This window comes from Sus scrofa, chromosome 10 (assembly GCF_054392235.1).
Source record: "Sus scrofa isolate SSC_HxYL_T2T_F1_AM1 chromosome 10, Sscrofa_HxYL_maternal_Yorkshire_Landrace_v2.0, whole genome shotgun sequence".
Taxonomy (NCBI): Eukaryota; Metazoa; Chordata; class Mammalia; order Artiodactyla; family Suidae; genus Sus; species Sus scrofa.
In genome coordinates, this window is record NC_139392.1 from 84,371,211 (window position 1) to 84,379,867 (window position 8,657).

The 8,657-nt window shown below is 47.4% G+C and overlaps 1 long non-coding RNA gene across 1 annotated transcript; it reads left to right on the forward strand.

Annotated features, from left to right (window-relative positions):
* Positions 1-6,119, forward strand: LOC146399567 (uncharacterized). The gene is made up of 3 exons (XR_014818085.1): positions 1-659; positions 1,637-1,754; positions 3,749-6,119. It is a non-coding gene; the product is annotated as an uncharacterized LOC146399567 (long non-coding RNA).
* The last annotated feature ends 2,538 nt before the right edge of the window (positions 6,120-8,657 follow it).

An 8,657-nucleotide genomic window follows, 5' to 3' on the forward strand; every position in this document is an offset into this window, starting at 1 on the left:
CCTGCTGCGGCCCCGCCCCCAGATCCTGGAGGGGCTGGCGCTGGAAGCTTCTGGGGCGCGCAGCTTGGGCTTGGCACACGCTGGGAAGTAAGTCCGGGACTTCCGCCCTCGGCGAAGTGAGCCAGGCAGGCCTTCGATGGACCCAAGGCTTCAGCGACTTCGGAGCGGAGGCCTTGCCTGAGCGCCCCGGTGAAAGCGGCCTAATGAAGGCGGGTGGAGGTCCCTGCCAGAACCCCCAGCCTCAAACCGGGAGAAGCAGCGGAAGGACGTTCCCTTAGAGAAGTTACGTTTGTGGACAAGCCTGCGCTTCAGAAACCACAGATGTGCCACCGTCCAAACCGGTGTCCCCACTTTCACTGAGCGCCCTTCCAGCCCCTGCTCTTTCTAGAGAGAAAAGGAGGACGCTCCAGGATTCGTTTTCCTCACCCACGGCCTCCGAGGCCCGAGGTGTTCCCTTCCTCCTTTGTGTAGGAGTCGGATGTGTGTCTGGTAGGAACGCTGCCAGCCTGAGTGCCCTGGGCAAGGCTGAAGGGGCAGTCGATCCCAGGTCAATCCCAGGTCAATGAAGTGATTCATTCCCATAACTTCCCAGTAGATGGATCAGGAAGATCCGGGAGAATCCTTCCAACAAAAACTGCTGTGCTTGTCTTTGTCACCAGGTGATTTTTTTTTTTTTTTTTTTTTTTTTTTAATGTAGGCAGAGGTTTTTGCTGTTTGGAAGATGACTGCTGTTCTAAATGTTTGGTTCTCTGCAGACTCGTGGTTGTCAAGAGGCGGGGGGGAGGGGGAGGGAGTGCGATAGACTAGGAGTTTGGGATTAGTAGGTGCCAACTATTACATTTTGAATGCATGGGCAATGAGGTCCTGCTGCACAGCACAGGGAACTATTGCCAGTTTCTTGGGATTGGTCATGATGGAAGATAATATAAGAAAAAGGAATGTAAATGTGTATATATGCGTATGACTGGGTCATTTTGCTGTATGGCAGAAATAAGAACATTGTAAATTATTTTAAAAAATATGTATATAATATATATTTATAAATATATAAATAAATTGTTGGTTCTCTAAACTGAGCCTCACCTGAGAGGCAGCCCTCAGGGAGCCCAGAGAGAGTGGCCCAGGTGCCACTGTGCTGCCTTCTGACCTGTCCTCTGTGACATATACACACTTCCTAGTCCTGACCTGACCAGCCGCTGACGTCCTGTTCTGAAGGGCATGAAAGGAAAACAGCACTGTGATTGGCAGACATGCTGTCCACAAGCCACTGCCATGATATGCATTTTCATGCTCCCAACTTTAATTCATTCTCTAATGTATTTCCAGACTGTTTCTCACCCTTTCGGATTTAGCTAACAGTGAACAATCAAGACTTTCCTCCCCCAGGTTGAAGTCATCACAGACTTCGTTAACTTCCCCCCACCCCCAGTCAACCTCCTGGTGGACTGCCGCACCAGTAGGAAGATATTTGGGGGCACGTTGGCTTCCCTGGACACTTCTAACTACCTAACACTACATGTGTGGCCTACGCAAGAGGCCAGCCCAGCTGCAAGCCTGGAAAAGCACATACATCAGAATAAATCACCCATATTAGAAAACGGTTTCAATTTACTAACACACTGAAATTGTCTTTCAGGATAATTACAGGTGCTAAAAGGAAAAAAGGGAAACAGAAGCCTAACCAGCAGTCCGTGAATGCATCTATAAGACAACAGACTCAGCTCGGAGGAGGCTGGCCCCTGGTCTTTTCCCAGGTAAGACGTGACTGGGCCGTAGCAGCTCCACAGGCTTCACCAGCAAGGCCATGTGATGCTGTTCCATTAGGTAGATTGATGCCTCTGGTACGTCTTTACCAAGTGCCAGCTGTGGGCTGGGTACGGTGCTCGGGTTTGGGTATGCACGGGGAACAGAACAAAGACCCCTGTCTTCAAGGAAGGTGCATTCCAGTTTGGAGACAATACAGACAACAACTGTAATAAATAGGCACATTCTCTAGTTTGCTGCAGGTGCTGAGGGCTCTGGAGAGAGGAGGAGGAAGGTGGGCTGGGGGCATTGACACTGTTTGGCAGAGCGGGTTTGTGGACGGGGCAGTTTGCCATCCTAAGTGACCATGTTCAGAACAGGCCTAACTCGGAATTCCGGTTTTGGCTCAGCGGGTTAAGAACCCGACACAGTGTCTGTGAGGATGTGGATTCGATCCCTGGCCTCGCTTGGTGGGTTAAGGATCTGGCATCGGCCAGAGCTGCAGTGTAGGTTGCAGACATGGCTCAGATCAGGTGTTGATGTGGCTGTGGTGTAGGCCAGCAGCTGCAGCTCCATTTTGACCCCTAGACTGGGAACCTCCATATGCTGCAGGTGTGGCCGTAAAAAGGAAAAAAAAAAAAAAAATCAGGCCTCACTGAGAAGGTGAGATTTAGGCTGAAATTTGAAGGAGGTGAAGGAACCAGCCGAGTGACTGGACAGTAGAGCAGAGGCCTGGAGGCAGGATGGAGGGGGCAGCGTGGCTGGCGCAGCGTGTGGAGTTGGGGGCAAGGCGTGTGGGCCTGGCTGACCGTTGTTGGGACCTTGGCTCTCAACTCTGAGCAAGAAGGGGCCGTGGCGGGGCTCGGACAGGAGAGTGCTGCGATCTGACACATGCTCTAAATGGGACACTGTGCCTACTGTGTGGAAAGAGAATCAGGGCAGAGGCAGGAGGACCAGAGCTGAGAGCCCATGGGTCTTGTGCCTCATTCCAGGATGGCAAGTGCAGCCATGCGCCTGGGGGAGCTTCTGGATTTATTCTGTTAGGTTGAGTCAGAAGCTGTCTCTGGTGGATCTGAATGCAGAATGTGAGAGGAATCAAGAATGGTTCTGAAAGCTTGGCCTCGGCAAGTGGAAGTATGCAGTTACCATCCATTTAGGCTAGAAATTATTCATGCAGCATTGTCTATGCTCTGTAATAACCAAAGGATGCAACCCTCCTAAAGATATCAATAACCCGAATCTGCCTGAATCATCATAAAATAGTGTATAAAGTAGGATCCAGTGTCATCTGTGCGGAGCAAACTGCCAAGGACTTAAAAAGTAGAAAAATTGAAAACTGGAGTCCATTCTTGACTCATGAGAGTGTATATTAAGAAGGCATGGTGCATCAATTTTTTTTGAAGTAAATTTCCAGAAATTCCTTTGCACCCCAAACCTAGTCATGGACGCTACTAAATGAGTGGGAAATAAAACATGACGTTAACATTCTTGGAGTTCCCGTGTGGCTCAGTGGGCTAAGGGTCCAATGTTGTCACTGGTGTGGCTTGGGTCACTGCTTTGGTGTGGGTTCGACCCCTGGCCCAGGAACTTCTTCATGCCACAGGGGTGGTCAAATAAATAAATATTTAAAAATAAAAAAGAATATAATCCAGGGTTTAAAAGCTGCATATAAACAGTGACCGCTGTCTGCATGTTTCAATCTGATTTTTATAATGTACCCCATTTCATTCAGGGCCTGTGATTCCTTATTGATTTTCTGTCTGGATGATCTGTTCATTGCTGAAAGTGGGGTGTTGAAGTTCCCCACTATTGCTGTGTTATTGTTGATTTCTCCTTTTACGGTTGTTAGCAGTTGCCTTATATATTGTGGTGATCCTGTGTTGGGTACATAGATATTTAAAATTGTTGTATCTTCTTCTTGGATTGATCCTTTGATCATTGTGTAGTGTCCTTCTTTGTCTTTTAAAATAGTCTTCATTTTCTTTTTCCCTTTTTTTCTTTTTAGGGCCGCACCTGCGGCATATGGAGATTCCCAGGCTGGGGGTTTAATAGGAGCCGTAGCTGCCGGCCTACACCACAGTCACAGCAACGCCAGATCCGAACCGCCTCTGCGACCTACACCACAGCTCACGGCAGTGCTGGATCCTTAACCGGCTGAGTGGGGCCAGGGATCGAACCCGCAACCTCATGGTTCCTAGTCGGATTCGTTTCTACTCCACCATGATGGGAACTCCAAATAGTCTTCATTTTAAGGTCTATTTTGTCTGATGTGAGTATTGCTACTCCAGCTTTTTTCTGATTCTCGTTTGCATGGAATATTTTCTTCCATCCTCTCACTTTCAATTTGTATGTGTCCCCAGAAATGAAGTGGGTCTCTTGAAGACAGCATATATATGGGTCTTGTTTTTGTATCCGTTCAGCCAGTCTGTGTCTTTTGGTTGGGGCATTTAGTCCATTAACATTTAAGGTAATTATTGATATGTATGTTGTAATTGCCATTTTATTAACTGTTTTGGATTTGTTTTTGTTGCTCTTTTTTTCTTCCCTTCTTCTCTTGTTCTCTCCTCTTGTGCTTTGATGACTATCATTAGTGTTGTATTTGAATTGATTTTTCTTAATTGTGTATCAATTGTAGATTTTTGGTTTTCAGTTACCCTTAAGTTTTGATATAGGAATCTATATATATATATACAAGATTGTTTTAAGTTTTTGGCTATTATCTCTTTGAATATTTTTTCCATCCCTTTGTCTCTCTCTCCTCCTTCTGGCACTCCTATAATATGGATGTTGATGCATTTAATGTTGTCCCAGAGGCCTCTTAGACTGTCTTCATTTCTTTTCAATCTTTTTTCTCTTCCGTGTTCCACATCAGTAGTTTCCACTAGTTTGTCCTCCACCTCGCTTATTCTTTCTTCTGCCTCCTGTGTTCTGCTGTTGGTTGCTTCGAATGAATTTTTTATTTCATTTACTGTATTTTGCATCTCTGCTTGCTTAAGTTTTAAATCTTGTATTTCTTTGCTCAATGTTTGCTCTAAATTGTCAGTCTTTGCCTCCAGTTTATTTCCAATGTCTTGCATCATCTTTAGCATCAACAGTCTAAAGTCCTTTGCCTGGAGGCTGATAATCTCCTGATCACTTAGTTGTTTTTCTGGGATTTTTTCTTTCTCCCTTATCTGAATTATAGTTCTCTATCTTTTCATTTTTATAGGTTTTGGGTGTGGTGTCCTTTTTGCAGACAATAGAGGTGTAGCCCCTCTTACTTCTGGTGTCTGCCCCCTTTGTGGCTGAAGTTGGCATGGGGGCTTGCTGTAGGCTTCCTGATGGGAGGGACTGGTGGGTGGGGCTTTGTATCTCAGAGAGATTAGAGGTGGCTGTGTGCCTGGGGAGTCTTTAGGCAGCCTGTTTACTGATGGATGGAGCTGTGATCCCACCTGGACTATTGTTTGGCCTGGGCTTCTCAGTGCTGATGGGTGGGGTAAGATTTTCCCCAAATGGCCACCTCCAGAGAAATGCACACTGATGAATTTTCCCAAGAGCTTTGCCTCCAGTGTCCTTCCCCCACAGCAAGCCACAGTCACCCCGTTTTCCCAGGAGATCCTCCAATAACTGCAGTCGGGTCTGACTCAGATTCCTATGGAGCCTTTGCTTTGCCCTGGGACCCAGTGCACGTGAAAGTCTATGTGCACCTTTCAAGAATGGGGTCTCCGTTTTCAGTCCCGTGGAGCTCCTGCGCACAAGCCCCGCTGGCCTTTAATGCCAGATGCTCTGGGGGCTTTTTCTCCCAGTGCCAGATCCCCAGGCGTGGGGGGTTGATGAGGGGCTCAGAACTCTCACTCCCGTAGCTGAGTCTCTGTGATAGTTACTTTCTAGTCTGTGGGCTTCCCACCCAGGAGGTATGGGGTTGCTTATATCATGTAATCACCCCTCCTTCCTCTTGATATGGCCCCGTCTTTGTCTTCTGCAGTAGGATATTTTTTTGAAAGTTTCCAGTCCATTTGGTTGAAGGTTGTTCAGCATTTGGTTGTAGTTTTGTTGTTTTATGAGAGAAGGGGAGCTCCAGTCCTTCTGTTCCGCCATCTTAATCCCGTCTTATAATGTACCCCACTTTCTAAGTGAAAATAAACATTTGCCTTTTATGACAATTGCAGAAAATAAAGTAGATCCCAGATTGTCCCTTTCGTAATTATCTTTGTGTGAATACAGGACAGTCATTTTCTTTCATGTATATTATACCCTGGGGAATAACAGTTCTTTTTTATTCAAATCTAACTACACGTGGTAAAAATACTGAAATAAGTTAAAAAGCACATAGCCAGATAATGGCCAATTTAAAGAGGAAATAAAGATGTTTCTGAAACGTGTCTTACTGCCCTAAAGATTTTTCAGTTTTATTTATTTATTTATTTTGGAGTGAAAAAAGTATCCCTGAGCTGATTAAGTGAATCTTGATGTACTTCTGCAGCTTTAGTTGTGACTCCCTAAAAGGTAGATACACTGTGCCAAATTCTGGGAGCACATGGGTTTATGTGTTGGTTATCTACAGCTGATGTGATTGCCAGAGTTATTAATTTCCTGCATTATTTTCACATATGGTTTGGAAAATTGTACTCAGTCTAGTTGTACATACTGCGTGTGTGTCATTCACGACACACCTGAACTGTTGATGTCATGTGCATTTTTTTTTTAATTCACATTATTTGAAACTACAGGGTGGGGTGGGGAAAAGCAAAAAACAAAAATTTCTGGCCATCAGGGCAAAGCTAAGATTTAATGCAATTTTAATCAAATTCCCAATGAAGCTGGTGGAGCATTTTTTTTTTTTTTTTTTTTGCCTTTTCTAGGGCCGCTCCCACGGTATATGGAGATTCCCAGGCTAGGGATCCAATTGGAGCTGTAGCTGCCGACCTACGCCAGAGCCACAACAACGCGGGATCCGAGCCACATCTGCAACCTACACCACAGCTCACGGCAACGCCAGATCCCTAACCCACTGAGCAAGGCCAGGGATCAAACTCGCAACCTCCTGGTTCCTAGTCGGATTCGTTAACCACTGTGCCACGATGGGAACTCCTATCATGTGCATTTTTATGTTTCCAGCTTCAGCTCATTCTTTAAAACACTCAGTGTACCTATTAGACTAGATTTCTGGAGACAGATACCTAAGCCCCGTTATTTGTATCCTCTCTCTCTGGCTGGTCTTAGCAACTTTTGAGTCACTTCTCTGCCCTTGACTATTTTTTCAGTGAGTTCTTTCTCTCCCATGAGAAGCCCACAGCCATCCTGCCCACTAGGCATCAAAACCACAAGGAGGTGCCCACGTCAGCTCTGCAGGGGGTAGTGAACAGGTGGGCCAGCCCTGAGCAGGGTGAGGCCAGAGGCAGGAGGAGAGGAAGAAACTTTGCTTGACTAAGTGGAAGGTCTTCTGAATGTCTTCAGATTGTGTTTCTATAACACATACTGTTTCTCTCAGTTTTGGTCTTGTACTTATTTTCTTTAAAACCAAATTTGGGAGTTCCTATTGTGGCTCAGTGGGTTAAGAACATGACATAGTGTCCTTGAGGGTGTGGGTTCTATCCCTGGCCTCGCTCAGTGGGTTGAGAATCTGGCATTGCCATAAGCTGTGGCATAGGTCACAGATGTGGCTGGGATCAGGCATAGCTGTGGCTGTGGTGTAGGCCTCAGCTGCAGCTCCAATTCAACTCCTAGCCTGGGAACTTACATATGCCACAGGTGCAGTCATAAAAAGAGAAGAAAATTGCTCTTTGTTGTCCAGTTTCCATGGTGTTTGTCATTTTAAAAGAAACATCTACCCGTTATGGATGCAGGCACCCCTCCTATGCAGGCCCTTGTTTCTCTGAACACAACTCAGTTCTAGGAATTCCACCGAGGCTGGCAGGGGTGTGAGCCCTGGATGAAATAGACCCAGATTCCAGGCTGGGCCTTGCTGCTTATGAACTCTTAGCTCAGCTGACCTCACATTCCCTCATCTGCAAAATAGGAAAACGAATACCCGCTCCCTGCCGCCTGGAGCGACTAAAGCCCTGCACGCCTGCCCCCGCAGTGAGCATCCTCAGGGGGCAGCAGGGTCGTGCCTCATGGACTGTGTGCAGAGGTGCATTGTCATTTGTTCAGACACTTTGTAAGCTGTTACGTCCTATCGGAACTTTCTATTAGCAACTTACTTGGACTACTGGGAAGCACTTGGCGGGGCAGAACCTAGAAAAAGGAAATTGCTCTTTGAATCCCCAAGCGCCTTGTTAGTTCCAGGAACTAGCCAAACAGGCACCAGCGTTACCAGCAGTCAGGGCAGTGGCTCTGGGGATGGTGGCCTTCCCACCTGATGGCCTGAGGCTCCATGCCCAGATCTGGAAAAATGGCAGACGTCACCGTTGGCTGAGTCCAAGGCATGTGGAGGGCCGCTCTGCGCACCTTGAAGAGAAGCTCAGGAGCACTGACCCCACAGAGCGGGCCTCTCTCCCCCGGCCATTGTCTCAGGTCCCACCTACCATCTCCTCCAGGCCCAGGCCTCCCCAGACCCCAGGGACACGGCACACGGAAGACACATCCAGACAGACGACCAAGAAGACATCCTTGGCAGTTATGGTCCTTGACAAAGACATTGATTACATGGGGTTTGATAACCTCCCTTTCCCCTTGTAAACTTCCCTTGTCAGCCAGGGAAAGTTCTAGAGTGGGGCACCCGCCTCTGGCCCTGGCAGCTCCTCGAGCTGCTGCCCCAGAGCTGCCAGCTGAGCCTGATCCAGGGGCCGAGCCAAGCCTGGAGCTGCCTCTGTTTCCTTCTCTGTAACCATGAATTGGGGCCTCGATGCCCAGACAGTGCTCCTGCCATCAGCTGCTGATGGACACGTCACAGAGAAGCCACGAGGTGATGCATTCGTGCCAGAGGGAGGGCA